At 29.8% G+C, this 18982-nt stretch overlaps 1 protein-coding gene across 2 annotated transcripts in view; it reads left to right on the plus strand.

The window, feature by feature from the left end:
* The first annotated feature begins 2133 nt into the window (after window positions 1-2133).
* Window positions 2134-18982, plus strand: part of Lnk (SH2B adapter-like protein Lnk) — a 38599-nt gene continuing 21750 nt past the window's right edge. For both annotated transcript variants that reach the window (XM_075289909.1, XM_075289910.1), the window contains exon 1: window positions 2134-2987. The gene's annotated coding sequence lies outside the window, so the exon portion shown is untranslated. The remainder of the gene's footprint in view (window positions 2988-18982) is intronic.

Raw genomic sequence — 18982 nt, forward strand, 5'->3', positions numbered from 1 at the left:
GTGCAATTATTAGGTGCCTTTTTAGATCAATTTAGAACGACACCAATAGGAGCCCCTTCAAATTCTTAGACAAAGTTGTAAAAGACTCATTGTGGTCAAGTAAAATACGATTGTTTAGATGTTTATTAATTTGAATAAAAATGTATGAATTATTCCATTCGTGTAACAATGGATGCAACATTTGTATGGGCTATCCAGAACATCGTTGCACTGGTGTTCTATCCAGAACATCTCATCAGTGCAAGTAGCGCCGATGTTGCCAGATTGTATTTGGATAAAGTGACGCTTCTTCGATTCACAATAGCAATTTATTGTGACTATTTTATCGAAAAACATGAAATTCAAAGTGATACAGTGTCAGAAATAATCGCAGCAGTAAGTATTTATTACTAATTGAAGCATTTCATACATTAAAAATGCAAGATTTCACTTATTTTCTGTGATTGTTTTTAAACAGCTGATGACAGTGTTGCATATTTTTGGAGATGTCCTGGATAAACGAGTACTCTGTTTTATTTTAGTCCTTAACGGCTTAGCATATCCAGTGCTAAAAGAAAACAGCCCTATTGACATTTTTGTTTTTGTAATCGTGATATAACCTCTTTATTCAGCCATGGTCTGTGGTAGCGATGAGGATGAAATGGAACTTTGAAATGGTGGCACGAAAGCTGAACGTTAAATAAACATAAATACCTATATTCATAATAATTTAATGACAGTTTATCGAAGGAATTTGTATGGTAATCGTAGGTTTAATGTTTACATTAACGTTTATGAATATGGAGGAAAAATTATAAATAACATTCTCGTGTGTTCCTTATTTCTGAGCAAAACACTACTCAATTTTCATTAATTCAATGACGTCGCTGTCCAACTTTTATGCTATGTTCCCATCGACTCGTTTTCCTCATTCGTTTTTTCCAAAACATTTCACCGTTCACACCGGGTTGAGATGTTTTAGTTTGACAATTAAGGCCGGTATGCACCTCTAGCGAAAAATTTCATTCCCATAAGAAATGCATTGCTATTTATGCTAACGAAATTTTCGGTAGCGTTCAATTTCGTAAGCTGGTACGCACCTCTAATGAAAATAACAGGGTTGTCAAAAGCATATTTTGGCAGCAAACATTTAATTTATTACAATCATTGTGTGCGTAAAAGTTTTAAAAGGTCTGTAAATAATAAACAATTTATTTGAGGAGTATTTGGAACATATATTAACAATTTTTAAAAGCGATTAGCTAGTTTAAAATTTGTGTACACAGCCCTGTTTTTTTGTTGTAGACTTAAATACATTTTTGCTACCGAAAATTTCGCTAGAGGTCGGTATGCCTTTACCATGGAAACTAGAAATTCACATTTATGCGCTTTACAGACTATCAGTTATTCCGGACGACAGTGCTCGTGTCGAACATATCCCATATATTGTGCACATTATAAGTTAAGTCCGAAGGCATAATCGATACTGCTGCATGTTTATGGGATCGATAACACATTTACCGATTATTTAGTCATCGCCGACATGTCGTATCGATCCGACACACTGTAAGATTCTTTACAAACACCGACATTCCGTCCGGAATAACTGATAGTGTGTAAAGCGCATTACTCGAAATTCACATATATGCAACGTATGTCCAAATAATTACCGCGAGCGCAAAGGGGGAAAAATTTTATGTTATTTTCACATGTCCATGTTCTTAAAAGCCTTTTTCATAATGCGCTTTACAGAATATCAGTTATTCCGGACGGAATGTCGGTGTTTGTAAAGAATCTTACAATGTGTCGGATCGATACAACTTGTCGGCGATGACTAAATAATCGGTAAATGTGTTATCGATCCCATAAACATGCAGCAGTATCGATTATGCCTTCGGACTTAACTTATATGGTGCACAATATATGGCATATGTTCGACACGAGCACTGTCGTCGGGAATAACTGATAGTCTGTAAATCGCATAACATCCTTCTCCAGTTACTGTTACAAATCGTTAAATTTATCGACTCTTATGAACAAGCCATGCGATTAACGCCGGTCTCAAAAATTTTATAGGCATTGCCGATTAGCAACGCCGTAACATATTGTCGCTGTCAAATCGCTAACGTCGTTCCAAAAACACTTCGGCTTCGGTGACTGCGACCACACCAGCGACATGGATACGATACGGTTAAAATCATAAAAATAAAATTACGTGATAATAAAAAATAAGTTTGGAAATACATATATTGTGCAACTAACCATGCCAATTTTCCCCAGCTCTCGATGAGTCGAAAGCTTTGCGCTATTAAAAATCAAACAGAAAATTACCCCAGAAAAAAAACGAATGTGTGTAGATGATATACAAATACCTAAAAATGCATACTTAAAGATCTACTGTGTTCCTATTTTCTTTCAATTACCAGAAGGAATATGTGTATAAAAAAAAGATTGTTAAGTGAAATAGAAGAAAAATTAAGAAAACAAGGAAAACTTGAAGTAGCCAAATATTGAAGTGAAAAAAAGTACGTACACACAAAAATCTATGGAAGGAATCAACAGTGAAAAAGTGTTTATTGGCGCAGAGTATTTTATGTTGGTTGGGGTGTACCTAACAAAACAACAACAACAAGACCACCAAACAGCAGCAGCTATAACAACAAAATAAAAGCGACAACGAGAACGTCATCATCACCATCATCTTCATATTTATTGCGTTTAGTTGGAAGATATATACAAAAGGAGAATGAAAAAGAAAAATTGCATTGAATTGAGTTTTCTGTCGTCGTCGTTGTTGTTGTTGTAAATAGCCCACCACATGCAAAATCAACAACAAATAACTTATTGTTCGCTGAGCCTAGTACAGAAAATACTAATAAGACAGTTCTATCTGGAAGGATGATAAGAGTGCACATATTGGAATAACTTCCAAAAAATAAAAGCAAAGAAAACTAAATCTATATAACTTCATTTTTCTAAAAAAACCATACAACAACAACAAGTGCAAGGTAATTTAAATATAAATATAAATTGCAAGAAAAATAAACAAAGTCAATAGGGAAATAACCAAAGACCATAGTCTTTGGTCTTTGGAAATAACAGCAAAAAAACACAAAAATATATATACAAAACAAACAACGAATAACAAATAATATTAAGTGTTTAATGTGTTGTTTTTTGCGGCGCAATAACCAAATGAAGAAAACAATAACAAAGCAAGAAAAAAAGTGAAACACAATATGCGTTGTTATGATTTTTTGTTTTGTATATGCTATGGACCAAAGAAGCAGCATACGTTTTATGAGGAAAATATTTGTTTTTTGGTATTATGGAACATTTATAGATCACACGATACAAATAAAATTATTGGCTTTTCTTTTTACCAGAATTATCAAATAAATGAGTGGCATTGTGTAATCTAAACAAAAAAAAATACAAAATATATCATTTTGCTCTAGTCTTTTAATCGCAAACAAAAAACAATAATATGCGTATTGTTTTTATTTAATAAATTTCTTTCTCCTCCATTTCTTGTGGTTGTTTTTGTTATTATTCGAAATGTTTACTTTTGTTTTGTGTGTGTACGTTTTTTTTTTACTATATACATATTTATATATAAAATATATATGTATATATAGTTTAAGTATATACTACGTGTTTTTTTATGTACTACTAAGAAAACACGCAATTAGTTTGCACACTTACCTCGCCTTTTCTTTTCTCCGCACAAGAATTCCCCTAATTAAAGGAAATACAGGGTTACCAGACCAATGGTATTTTTGTTTGTTTGTCACAGCAAAAGAAATGCCCGCAATTTAAAGTTTAAGCAACTTGTAGTAAATTTTCTGAAGCATATCTTAAACAAAATCGTTGTGTGTAGATTTTTATATAGACTAGGGAAAATGCGATCCGAAATGTGGATATTTCCTAGTCTTATTACATAAAAACATACAAAAGAAAGCAATAAAATTAATTGATTTCCCCCCTATTAATGTGTTATTATGAGCCACCCTGTCTGTAATGGATATGAAGTTTACCCCCTTGTTGTGGTTTAACCCTTTCACTTGGAAAATCGGTTTGAAAATACGGTTTCTAGAAGCCCAAGAAGTAAAATCAGGAGATCGGTCTATACCCTGCCAACATTTTTTGAATTTTGGGGCGCTTCTGAGAATCCCCAGTACGTCGAAAACAATCATATACGATATCAAAAACTCGTCGGAAAAGCGCCGTCACTATTGAGAAGTTGTACCCCGTGAAGTTACTACAAAAAGGTTTCGCATGAATGCAATTATTAGGTGCCTTTATAGATCAATTTAGAACGACGCCAATAAGAGACCCTCCAAACAATCAGAAAAAGCACATTTTAAGATAGTGGTAAGAATCATTGTGGTCGAGTAAAACACGTTTGTTTAGATATTTATTTGATTAATCATTTACAAATTCTTAAAAATATAACATTTATACCACTATCACATCACATTTAACATAATTTTTTGCATTAATGATGATGTAGAGTTACAAGTAGCGAGTTAGATGTTGCAGCGTCTATCAGCCAGTGTTTTTATTCGATGGAGGCAGCGTGTCTGTAAAATATTTGAAAAACAATCACTTTATTCCATTTGGAAAATCAAAAATTGTTCACCAATATACCTTTCACAATTTTAAGCGTAGTATCTATGTTTTCAGAACTTTATTTTCGTTTTTATTTAAATAAAATATAACAAGCTGGTTGCCCTTGGCGTTTCACAAAAAATAAAATGGCTCTTCTAACAGTAGTGATGGCAAAATACTTTCATGTACATTTTGTACTTTTTGATATGCTTCCCCCATCACAGTTCGCGATGGTTGTGGTGACATCTACGAGTCTGTGGTAGCGATGAAGATGAAATGGAACTTTGAAATGCTGGCAGGGTATGGGCGCTATACCAAAATATGGACCAATACACCCCATTTTCAACACACCTATTTGTGGTTCTAAAATACCTCTAGATTTCGAAATTTAGGCAAATCGGATAGAAAATATGGTTACTAGAAGCCCAAGACCCCAAATCGGGGAGTCGGTTTATATGGAGGCTGTACCAAACCATGGACCGATACACCTCATTTTCGACACACATATTTTTGGCCCTAAAATACCTTCAGATTTCTAATTTCAGGCAAATCGGATTGAAAATACGGGTTCTAGAAGCCCAAGAAGTAAAATTGGGAGATCGTTCTATATGGGGGCTATACCAAAACATGGACCGATAGGCACCAATTTTAGCACACTTATATGTGGTCCTAAAATACCTCTAAATTTCCAATTTTAAGCAAATCGGATAGAAAATACGGTTTCTAGAAGCCCGAGGCCCCAAATCGGGGGATCTGTTTATATCGAGGCTATACCAAAACATGGACCGATAAAGCCCAATTTCGAACTTGACCTGCTTCGAGTTTATGCAAAAATTAAACAAGATAGTTTTATTATTGAAGGCTGTAGCGTGATTACAACAGACATCCAGACAGACAGACGGACATCGTCACCACCCATCACCATTCTATGGTGGTGGGTATAAAAATTTATTATACCCTGCGCCACACTGTGGAACAGGGTATTATAAGTTAGTGCATATGTTTGCAACACCCAGAAGGAGACGAGATAGACACATGGTGTCTTTGTCAAAAATGCTCAGGGTGGGCTCTTGAGTCGACATAGCGATGTCCGTCTGTCCGTGAACACATTTTGGTAATCAAAGTCAGTTTTAGTCCAATCGACTTCAAATTTGGCACAAGTATGTGTTTTGGCTCAGAATAGATACCTATTGAATTTGGAAGAAATCGGTTCAGATTTAGATATAGCTCCCATATATATAATTCGCCCGATATGGACTTATATGGCCGCAGAAGCCAGAGTTTTGCCCTAATTTGCTTAAAATTTTGCACAAGAAGAACAATTAGTACTATAGTCAAGTGTGCCAAATTTTATTGAAATCGGTTCATCGTTCGCCCGATTTACACTCATATGACCACAGTGGCCAATCTTTTACTCCGATTTAATTGAAATTTTGCACAGGGAGTAGAATTAGCATTGTAAGCTATGCGTGCCAAATTTGGTTGAAATCCGTTCAGATTTATATATAGCTCCCATATATAGCTTTCGGCCGATTTACACACATATGACCATAGAGGCCAATTTTTTGCTCCTATTTGGTTGAAATTTTGCACAGGGAGTAGAATTAGCATTGTAGCTATGCGTGCCAAATTTGGTTGAAATCGGTTCAGATTTAGATATATCTCCCATATATAGCTTTCGCCCGATTTACACCCACATGATCACAGAGGCCAATTTTTAACTCCGATTTAGTTGAAATTTCCCATATATATAATTCGCCCGATATGGACTTATATGGCCGCAGAAGCCAGAGTTTTACCCTAATTTGCTTAAAATTTTGCACAAGAAGAACAATTAGTACTATAGTCAAGTGTGCCAAATTTTATTGAAATCGGTTCAGATTTAGATATAGCTCCCATATATATCGTTCGCCCGATTTACACTCATATGACCACAGTGGCCAATCTTTTACTCCGATTTAATTGAAATTTTGCACAGGGAGTAGAATTAGCATTGTTGCTATGCGTGCCAAATTTGGTTGAAATCGGTTCAGATTTAGATATAGCTCCCATATATATGTTTTTCCGATTTCGACAAAAATGGTCAAAATACCAAAATACATATATATCGAGCGATAAATCATAAAAAAAATTTGCGAAGTTTCCTTAAAATTGCTTCAGATTTAAATATATCCCATATTTTTTAACTAACATTGTGTTTCACCCTAATGCATTAGCCGACTGCGAAATATTCTAGCTTTGTAATACTTTATTTGTCGATGGGTATTATATTTTCTGAATAGAAGTTAAATAATAGAAAAATAGAACATTTTCGACCAATATGAACAAATTTACTCAACAAATTTGAAGCTGACAAATTGGAGTGGTGACCAGATGAGACGTCAACATTTAAAAACAAATCAAAGGTCTATTGCTTCAATTACCAAAGGCAGCCTTATAGCATTTGGGGGCAGTGATATCAAAATGTCTGATACCTATACCCAAAGGCAAGAGTAGATGTTTGGTCTCTCATTGGTAAATAAGATCCAAGATGACTATACATATTGATCGATTAATGCATATTGAATCGGGTATAGTGACCCATTCCATATGATTGAAACGGAGTTGAAAATGAACACTGTTCAGGATATCGAACAAAATGTGGAGTTTGCTACAGTTTCAAGCTTGAGCTGGAATATATCCCAGGCCTAAGTAATTGGGAACCGTGTGTGATATATGCTTTTTTGTTTCGGGAACTTTAGCCAAGTCTAAAACCCCAAATCCTTAAACCGAATATATTATCCAAAGAACATTTTATGATATCGTCATTAGCGTAGCTAGACAATTTTCCTAGGGGGGCTATAACCCCCCTACAAAAATTAATAGACTAAAGTTATAGGAGCCACCGTGGTGCAATGGTTAGCATGCCCGCCTTGCATACACAAGGTCGAGGGATCGATTCCTGCTTCGACCGAACACCAAAAAGTTTTTCAGCGGTGGATTATCCCACCTCAGTAATGCTGGTGACATTTCTGAGGGTTTCAAAGCTTCTCTAAGTGGTTTCACTGCAATGTGGAACGCCGTTCGGACTCGGCTATAAAAAGGAGGTCCCTTATCATTGAGCTTAACATGGAATCGGGCAGCACTCAGTGATAAGAGAGAAGTTCACCAATGTGGTATCACAATGGACTGAATAGTCTAAGTGAGCCTGATACATCGGGCTGCCACATAACCTAACCTAACCTAACCTATAGGTTCAATAAATGTTTTATTTTATATAAAAGAATAAAAAAATTAGACTTCAACATAACTAGACAATTAATTTATAAAAAAAAGCAACTAAAAGTAGTTCCACACTTTTTCGAAACAAAAAATTTTGGGTGTTGTTCTAAAGGCACAAGCACTTCCAAAATTGTCCTCACAAAGAAGTTAATTATTTTAACTACGCAGGTAGTTGATTTAATTCGTTTTTTCGTATTTTTAATGGGTAATTTTTGTTAATATGTTAAAAAGGGGTAAGAGTTTATAAAATGGTACAAATTTTTAAAATTTTTGCCGCAAATCCATTCTAGAAAATTTAAATAATTTTTGAAAATATTCTATGTCAAATGTTTCAGACAAGCGTTATAATGCATTAAAAATCATAAAAAAATTATTTAAAAAAAATCTATTCGGGAAAATATCGCAAAATTTTTTAATTCATCTTATAATAAAGAAACTAACTTACAATTTAGAAGACAATGTTAAGAAATAAAATTATATATTGTCATCGGCAACTGCTACCACAATGCAAAGTCGTAAATAGGTTTTCAAATTCTGGTGGGGGGGGGGGGGGTTGCTAAAATTTTTCTGGGGGTATAAGCCCCCTCCCCGGAAGCCTTCCTACGCTTGTGGATATCGTCCATATTCATCATGACCTATAAATTACTGTATGTATGTATATATCATTTTTGTGAGTTTGTCCTTGTTGAAGGATTATGTCACTCTTGTGCTCAACATTTAACGCATTGTCCTTAGCAAGAAAGCCAACATTAAATACGCCTAACTATTTTATATAGTATGTCATAAATGTTTTCCCCATACCCATCATTGGATTTCTTAGTGGTGTTGTATTTTATTATAGTTTATATTGTTCTTGTTGCTATTGTTGTTTTGATAATGTGATCATTTACAGCCGTCGTCATTGTTGTTGATTTTACATTTTACATTCTACCCTCATTTGTTGTTTTGTTTTTTTTTTTGTCGTTTTCTTCAATTTACTTTTGATTTTATATTTGTTTTGTTACTATTTTTTTGCAAATTTGTTTTCTTCAATTTCCTCCCATTGTTGTTTTTGTTGAATAACACGAGCTACTATTGTTGTTTTTATTGTTTTTTACCTTTCTCTCTACTGCATGACCTTTTTGTTTACTTTAGAAATGTGGTTGTTATTTTTCTTGTTATTATTGTTGGCATAATCTTCTTATTGGAAGATACGTTGATGTACAGCTAGTGCATAGGCATAGAGTTGTTATACGGGAGTAAGAGGGAAGAAAAAAAAAAAAATACCCAGCAGGGTATTGAATTCACTAGCAATGCTAACAATTGAATCAACAATGAAAAAAAAAAACGAAAAGAATCGTAAGTGACTATTGATCAATCTAAGTATTGTCCATCGTCGGCCACGATTTTTGCCCATCGTTCTGGTAACACACGGATACCGCTACGAAAAAGTAACTGACCTTTTTGGACACAATCCTTGAATCGACTTAATTTTTGAACGAAAAGGCTGATCAGCCAGGAAATGCATCATTGATAGGATCAAATGGAAATCGGAAGGACAAATGTGGTGGGGTAGGTTAGGTACAGTGGCAGCCCTTTGTTTCTTCACTTTGACTATTTAGTTCATCGTGATACCACAGTGGTGAACTTCTGCCCTATCACCAGCGTTGCCACAATGAATTTTTATTTTGAACCAACATTTTTCCAAAATTGGACAAAAATTCATACCAGCGGACCATTTTTCCAAATTACATCCAATCCAAAAGCTACAATTGTTTTCTTCGGTAGAAAATTTTGTCAAAATTTTATTTCTATAGAAAATTTTCTCAAAATTTTATTTCTATAGAAAATTTTGTCAAAATTTTATTTCTATAGAAAATTTTCTCAAAATTTTATTTCTATAGAAGATTTTGTTAATGCTATAGAAATAAACTTCTATAGAAAATGTTGTCAAAATTTTATATGTATAGAAAATTTTTTCAAAATTTTATTTCTATAGAAATTTTTGTCAAATTTTATTCCTATAGAAAATTTTGTCAAAATTTCATTTCTATAGAAAATTTTGTCAAAATTTCATTTCTTTAGGACATTTTGTCAATATCCCATTTCTATAGAAAATTTTGTCCAAATTTTATTTCTATAGAAAATTTTGTCCAAATTTTATTTCTATAGAAAATTTTGTCCAAATTTTATTTCTATAGAAAATTTTGTCCAAATTTTATTTCTATAGACAAATTTTTCAAAATTTCATTTATATTTATTTTTTGTTAAAATTTTATTTCTATAGGAGATTTTGTCAAAATTTTATATCTATAGAAAATTTTTCAAAATTTTATTTCTATAGAAAATTTTGTCAAAATTTCATTTCTATAGGAAATTTTGTCAAAATTTAATTTCTTTAGGAAATTTTGTCAAAATTTCATTTCTTTAGGAAATTTTGTCAATATCCCCTTTGTATAGAAAATTTTGTCAAAATTTTATTTCTATAGAAAATTTTGTCCAAATTTTATTTCTATACAAAATTTTGTCAAAATTTTATTTCTATAGAAAATTTTGTCAAAATTTTATTTCTATAGAAAATTTTCTCAAAATTTTATTTCTACAGAAAATTTTCTCAAAATTTTATTTCTACAGAAAATTTTCTCAAAAATTTATTTCTATAGAAAACTTTTTTCAAAATTTCATTCCTATTTATTTTTGTCAACATTTTATTTCTATAGAAAATTTTATCAAAATTTTATTTCTACATAAAATTTTGTCAAAATTCAATTTCTATAGAAAATAAAAATTTATTTCTATATAAAATTTTGTCAAAATTTCGTTTCTTTAGGAAATTTTGTCAATATTCCTTTTCAATGGAAAATTTTGTCTAATTTTCATTTCTATAGAAGATTTTGTCAAAATTTTATTTCTATAGAAAATTTTTTCAAAATTAAATTTCTTTTGAAAATTTTATTAAAATTCCATTTCTATAGAAAATTTTGCCAAAATTTTATTTCTATCGAAAATAGTGTCAAACTTTTATTTTTATAGAAAATTTTGTCCAAATTCTATAGAAAGTTATCGCAAAATTTTATTTCGATATAAAATTTTGTCAAAATTTTATTTCTATATAAAATTTTGTCAAAATTTTATTTCTATATAAAATTTTGTCAAAATTTTATTTCTATAGAAAGTTTTGTCAAAATTTTATTTCTATAGAAAATTTTATCAAAATTTTATTTCTTTCGTTTTGTTTTTGTTAGTTTTGTTCTTTAATCATTGTTGTTGTTGTTGATTTCAGCTTAAAACCATGCATTGACTAAACTACAAGTGCAGCTAAACCAACAGAGGAAAATAATGTTTGTCAAATTTATTTGGGCAAAGCCCTATAGACTGCAAGATGGATGAATGGACGCACGTTTCGGAATTACCACATTCCTCATCAGCATCCCCTACTTGCAGCAAAACTACACACAAAAAATTTTTTCTCTGATTCAATCACCAAATTAACTGATCCAATTAATTTTTTAATTGAAATGTCTTCAATCACGAAACTGATAGTATCAATCACAGTTTTAATTGGGCATAGAAAAAATTCTTGATTAAAAAATTAATTGATTTTTTCAGCAAAATTCAATTAATTTTTTAATTGATTCAATTAAAAATTTAATTGATGTTGATTGCAAAACGCAAATTATTTATTAATTAAAAAAGGTAACTATTTTTAATTACTTAGTTAGATTGGCTTAGAGTTTTTATTTGGATTAACAAATGATTGTTTGAAATACATTTTTAATTAAAAAAGTAAAAAAAAAAATCAGCAAAATCATTTTAACTGAATTAGTCTTCCGAATTTGATTAAAAAGTTAATTGTATCAATTAATTTTTTAATTAAACATTTTAAAAATTTCAATCATTGACTTAATTAACTTAATGTTTCTATCATGACTAAAAAGTTAATTGTATCAATTAATTTATTAATTGAAAAAATTTTCAACTTCAATTAACTTTTTAATTGGAAATATTTTGGTGATATTTTTTTCTGTGTATCAACCAATTATCAGAATAAATTCAGGCAGTTCATTAAACCCAACAATGAACCACACTTGAACCTTCCGAAAAAAGGTTTTACATGATAGCTAGCTTATGCCGAAATAAATCCGTACAAACATATCTCGACCCAGCAAAAACTAGGTAACCACATCTCATTACAATTGACATTACCAGGAGTAAACCTGTCATTACACGTTGCATTACATTGCGGCGAGTTATAATGACTAACTTGTAATGACAAAAATAAATACTTCTCGGTAATTTTCGAATTGTTATTCTCAAATTTTTAGACAGTTGTAGTTAATATAATTATTCACATAATCAAGCACTTACATAAAAAATCAAAAAGAATATGTAATGTAACGGTAATTCTGAAGATTTTTCCGTTAAGAATTTTTTATCACAAATATTTCATAATAATTGTGTTTAATGACATTATCATATTATGTTTTAAATAAATGCTTTCTTATACCTCATTGACATTACACTTCCAAAATGCGCTTAAACTAAATTTCAAATGCCATTTGCCTTATAAAAAGAGACTTAAAATCCACTTTTAGTAGATTTCGAACCTTATGTGAATTGGCTATTGGATATATTATAACGTAATTCACGAATCCAACTCCCTTAAACAACCTACATTTATTTCTATTGTGAAATTAATTTGAGTGTAATCTTATTTAGATTTTTTGTTTATTTATACAATATTCTATTTCTATTCAAGTAGTTCTCCTATTACAGCACTACTCGCCATATTTTGATCCATTGTAATCGGCGATAGAAATCAATATTTTCGAGATTTGGTTGCCTGAGACAATAAGTGACTATTTTGCTTTAAAAGCACTACTTATTTTATGGCCGAAAGTATGCCTGGGGAGAAGTACTTTCCTCCTAGGACATGCGTATGTAAATGTAATCCGAAGCGATGCCAATTAATAAGTGGTTATTAATTTTTAAATAGGCTTACCTACAAGATTACCGGGTAATGAGAGTTTTTGCTGGGTCTTTTCCTTTGCCACCGTCAAATCATCAATTTGAGTGCAGCCGGCTATCATGTAAAACCTTTTTTCGGAAGGTTCAAGTGAGGTTCATTGTTGGGTTTAATGAACTGCCTGAATTTATTCTGATAATTGGTTGATAGTTTTACTGCAAGTAGAGGATGCTGATGAGGAATGTGGTAATTCCGAAACGCGCGTCCATCCAAACATCTATAGGGCTTTGCCCAAATAAATTTGACAAGCATTCTTTTCCTCTGTTGATTAAGCTACACTTGTAGTTTAGTCAATACATGGTTTTAAGCTGAAATCGAAAAACAACAACAAAATATTATTTCTATAGGAAATTTTGTCAAAATTCCATTTCTATAGAAAATTTAGCCAAAATTTTATTTCTATGGAAAATATTGTCAAACTTTTATTTTTTTAGAAAATTTTATCCAAATTTTATTTTCATAGAAAGTTATCGCAAAATTTTATTTTTATATAAAATTTTGTCAAAATTTTATTTTTATATAAACTTTTGTCAAAATTTTATTTTTATATAAAATTTTGTCAAAATTTTATTTTTATATAAAATTTTGTCAAAATTTAGTTGTATATAAAATTTTGTCAAAATTTAGTTGTATATAAAATTTTGTCAAAATTTTATTTCTATATAAAATTTTGTCAAAACTCCATTTCTATAAAAAATTCTGTTAAAGTTTTATTTCCATAGACATTTTTGTCAAAATTTCATTTCTACAGAAAATTTTGTAGACTCGATTATTTATGATGAACCGGATCATATTCGTAATTTGTACCGTATTTGGAAACAAAATTTCTAAAGAAAATCTTACAGAATAAATGAAAGAAATTAAAAACTGGCTCAATAAGATAAAAAGGTGGATCATAAACTATCACATTTGCAAAAAAAAAGTGGCAAAAAGGTATCAGTTTTGGTATTGTCTGATGGACAAATACCGAATTACGCCGTCTGTTGTCAATTACGCATTACTAATTTGCATGCCCAATAAGAATGGAAGTGGGGAAAACTAATTGAGAATGGCCCTTGATTGTAAAAGGCACTTGGCGTTTTCCCGCTGGATATCTTTTTATAGCAACAATTACGAAACTAGAATGGCATTGTTATTTTCGAAAAGTAAACAACAACAGGTATAACGGTCATTTATAATAAAAATATTTATTTATTGTTGTGTTTAGTTGCACTTTCATAAAGCATCCATATTACGGTTGCCACAGTTGGTACATAATATTACCGAAAATGGTATATTTTTCATTGTTTGGTAGAAATCTTGAATTCTTAGTAGATTTCCTCTCCAACTAAGAGGTACTTCATACATTTTCTAAAGAAATAAAATGTTGACAAAATTTTCTATAAAAATATTTTTTTTTTACAAAATTTTCTATAGAAAAAAAATTTTGACAAAATTTTTTATATAAATGAAATTTTGACAAAATTTTCTAAAGAAATACAATTTAAAAAAAAATATACAGAAAGAAGTAACATTTTGACAAAATTTTATATAGGAATAACATTTTGACAAAATTTTCTATAGAAGTAACATAGATTTCCTCTTCAACTAAGAGGTACTTCATAAATTTTCTATAGAAATAAAATTTTGACAAAATTTTCTATAAAAATAAGTTTTTTTTACAAAATTTTCTATCGAAATAAAATTTTGCAAAAATTTTCTATAGAAATACAATTTTAACAAAATTTTCTATATAAATTAAATTTTGACAAAATTTTCTAAAGAAATACAATTTTAAAAAAATTTTCTACAGAAACAAAATTTTCCATAGAAGTACATTTGGAAAAAATATTCTATAGAAATACAATTTTGATAAAATTTTCTATAGAAATAAAATTTTTACAAAATTTTCCATAGAGATAAAATTTTGAAAAAAATTTTCGATAGAAATAAAATTTTGACAAAATTTTCGATAGAAATAAAATTTTGAAAAATTGTCTATAGAAATAAAATTTTGAGAAAATTTTCTAAGGAAATAAAATATTGACAAAATTATCTATAGAAATAAAATTTTGACAAAATTTTCTATAGAAATTAAATTTTGCAACTTAAGTTTTTTGTTGTTTGGTAGTTTTTTGGTAAAATTATCTCCATATTTTGGTAGACTATTTTTAAATCGAGTGGGTACCGTAATAAAGTAATAGGGGGCTGATTATTGAAAAATTTGCAATTTAAGGTTTTCCAATAGGAGCACTCATTTCTAATATCCCCCACACCCCCAATATTTCGTCACGTTTGGAATTTGTAGTTTTTGGCAAATAAAAAATATGCCATTACTAAAAAAAGAAATGATTTATGTTTCAAAATTGTATTTAAGTTATTAAAATTCACTACAAATAAGGTAGCCGAAATTCCATTGAAGATAGTCGTATTAAAATTGATTGATGATTTCCACGTTGGTGGTTAAATCAATAAGCAAAGTTGTGGTTATTGAAGCTAGAAAAAACAAAAGAGTTATAGTTGAAGAGCGCCTCCATATTCAATGAAGTTACAGATTGAGTATGGAGACGCTCCTCCTTAGGTTGGTTTATGGTCCTGCGTGGTCATTGGACCTCAATTTTCGAACACGAGGCCACTTTGTGAGTCATGGTGGCCCTGTAGCTGATATTGCTTATCTGAGAACGGCTGCGATCTACCGCTACCGACCAGTGTATTTAGTAAACACCAGTATTTCCAATCTTAAAACACCAATTGGTAAAAAAATTTCAACCACCAATATCCAATGCAACCGACGACTATCGGTGTTTGTTAGTATGAGTGTTGGTCTCTCGAAAACACCGAGTAAAGCAATCACCCAAATTGGTTACCCATTTCTCAGCAGTTTGGTATTCTCTTATTTGGTACTCTCTCAATTCTCTTGAGCTAATGCCAACTGCTGATAATTGTTGTTGTTGAGTGCAGTCACACTTAAGAGCTACACTCGTTTTTTGTTTACCGAGCGTCAGGGATGGAAAATTAAATTTTTAAGAAAGTACAAAAAAGGTATTTTTTGAGCGGAAAGGTACTTTTTACTAAATTTCAACAAAAATTTCACTGGAAGATTATTGTCAAGAGACTGCTTTTAAAGAAAATAAAATTTTGATAAAATTTTCTATATAAATAAAATTTTGCAAAAATTTTCTATAGAAATAAAATTTTGCAAAAAAATTCTATAGAAAAAAAAATTTGCAAAATTTTTTCTATAGAAATAAAATTTTGCAAAAATTTCCTATAGAAATAAAATTTTTACAAAATTTTCAATTTTGTAAAAATTTTGACAAAATATTCTATAAAAATAAAGTTTTGCAAAAATCCTATATAGAAATAAAATTTTGACAACATTTTCTACCGAAATAAAAATCGATAATATAGAATCGCATTCTTTTTTCGACTAAAACATTCTTGAAGTTCAATAAAATCCTGTTTTTGATTATGTCTTTTACAAAATCGAGATATTCTTCCCACATGAACATGTCTGTTTTGCCATATTTGTAAAAGACTATTAGCAAATAAGGTTGATAAAGACTTTCTCAAAATATTAAAATATTTTGTCAAAGCTATTGTACCATAAATCTGATATAGACTCAAAAATGTCTTCACAAAAGGTACTAAATCATTCGCGGGGGTACTACGGTACTGACCGGGGTGAAAAAGTGTTGAAAAAAGTACTTTAGTACTGCATTTTCCATCCCTGCCGAGCGTTGTTACGATGTCGATTGGTTTAAGATTGCAAGACACTGCATACGAACATTGTTATATATATACTAGTGGTGTTTTTATTCTCGCATTTGTATCAATGTAAAAGATCGCATGGTAATTGGTGTCTTACTCACTGCCACCGACATTTTGTGGGTAAGATTGCAGTACGAAAAAAAGCCACCGGTTGCAGTTCTCTGTTGCTTATCATTATTGACGGTGTACTTTCCGCTGTACTATAACCATCCGATCACTATTGATCTCATAAAATTATATTTTCCAAAATTTTATTTCTATAGAAAATTTTTGCAAAATTTTATTTCTATGGAAAATTTTTGCAAAATTTTATTTCTATAGAAAATTTTTGCCAAATTTTATTTCTATAGAAAATTTTTGCAAAATTTTATTTCTGTAGAAAATTTTGTCAAAATTTTATTTGTATAGAAAATGTTGTGAAAATTTTATTTCTATAGAAAATTTTGTCAAAATTTTATTTGAATAGAAAAATTTGTGAAAATTTTATTTCTATAGAAAATTTTGTCAAAAATTTATTTCTATAGAAAATTTTGTCAAAATTTTATTTCTATAGAAAATTTTGTCAAAATTGTATTTCTATACAAACAGTTACAGATTGAGTATGGAGACGCTCCTCCTTGGGTAGGTTTATGGTCCTGCGTGGTCATTGGACCTCAATTTTCGAACACGAGGCCACTTTGTGAGTCATGGTGGCCCTTTAGCTGATATTACTTATCATTATCGACGGTGTACTTTCCGCTCTACTATAACCATCCGATCACTATTGATCTCATAAAATTATGTTTTCAAAATTTTATTTCTATAAAAAATTTTCGCAAAATTTTTTTTTCTATAGAAAATTTTTGCAAAATTTTATTTCTATAGAAAATTTTGTCAACATTTTATTTCTATAGAAAATTTGGTCAACATTTTATTCTATAGAAAATTTGGTCAACATTTTATTTCTATAAAAAATTTTGTCAAAAATTTATTTCTATAGAAAATTTTGTCAAAATTGTATTTATCTAGAAAATTTGGTCAAAATTTTATTTCTATAGAAAATATTGTCAAAATTTTATTTCTAAAGAAAATTTTGTCAAAATTTTATTTCTATAGAAAATTTTTGCAAAATTTTCTTTCTATACATTTGCTATAAATTTTGCCAAAATTTTATTTCTATAGAAAATTTTGTCAAAATTTTATTTCTATAGAAAATTTTGTCAAAATTTTATTTCTATAGAAAATTTTGTCAAAATTTTATTTCTATTGAAAATTTTCTCAAAATGTTATTTCTGTAGAAAATTTTCTCAAAATTTTATTCCTATAGAAAATTTTGTCAAAATTTTATTTTATAGAAAATTTTGCCAAAATTTTATTTCTATAAAAAATTTTGTCAAAATTTTATTTCTATAGAAAATTTTGCAAAATTTTATTTCTATAGAAAATTTTGCAAAATTTTATTTCTATAGAAAATTTTGTCAAAATTTTATTTCTGAAGAAAATTTTGTCAAAATTTTATTTCTGAACAAAATTTTGTCAAAATTTTATTTCTATAGAAAATTTTTGCAAAATTTTATTTCTATAGAAAATTTTTGCAAAATTTTATTTCTAGAGAAAATTTTGTCAAAATTTTATTTCTATAGAAAATTTTGTCAAAATTTTATTTCTATAGAAAATTTTTGCAAAATTTTATTTCTATAGAAAATTTTTTGTAAAATTTTATTTCTATAGAAAATTTTGTCAAAATTTTATTTTTTTAGAATTTTTGTCAAAATTTTATTTCTACAGAAATTTTTAATTTTTGTTTTAAATGTTGACATGAAAAGAGGTCATACATTGTCCTCATTGATTTAAGATATTCAAAAGAAGCCCTATTAATAAAGCCAAAATCTTAGGATAGTGTAAAATGGCCTATAATCAGTTAGTGGTATGTTTGCTATGAATATATAACTAAAATTTTGCCATATTTTTTTGTCTGATATTTTTGTTTGTTTTTTTTTTTACATTTTAGTTTTGTCACTCTGTACCACTATCTCTGGCTCTCGATACATCCACGCGTAATGTTTTAGCGTGTCTTGTTACTCTTCTTGTTGTTATTATTTTATTATGTTTTTGTTGTTGTCATTCTATTTTATTTATATTTAATAGATTCATGTTATTATTGTTGCTCTTGTGAATTTATTTCGTATTTGATACCAAACCAAACTATTTATAGCTACTCATTTGTGGATGTGACTGACTGATAGACAAACAGACCGGCCGTTTGGTGGCTGGTGTCTGTTTTAAATTTCTTCGTAATTTGGACGAACTGCATTTAATGTTGGTGCTGCTTCTGGTCGTATGTACATTGTATGTCTGTCGCCTACACATAGATGATGATATTGATGATTGGGGTGA

The sequence above is a fragment of the Haematobia irritans genome, chromosome 1, assembly GCF_050003625.1.
Source record: "Haematobia irritans isolate KBUSLIRL chromosome 1, ASM5000362v1, whole genome shotgun sequence".
Taxonomy (NCBI): domain Eukaryota; kingdom Metazoa; phylum Arthropoda; class Insecta; order Diptera; family Muscidae; genus Haematobia; species Haematobia irritans.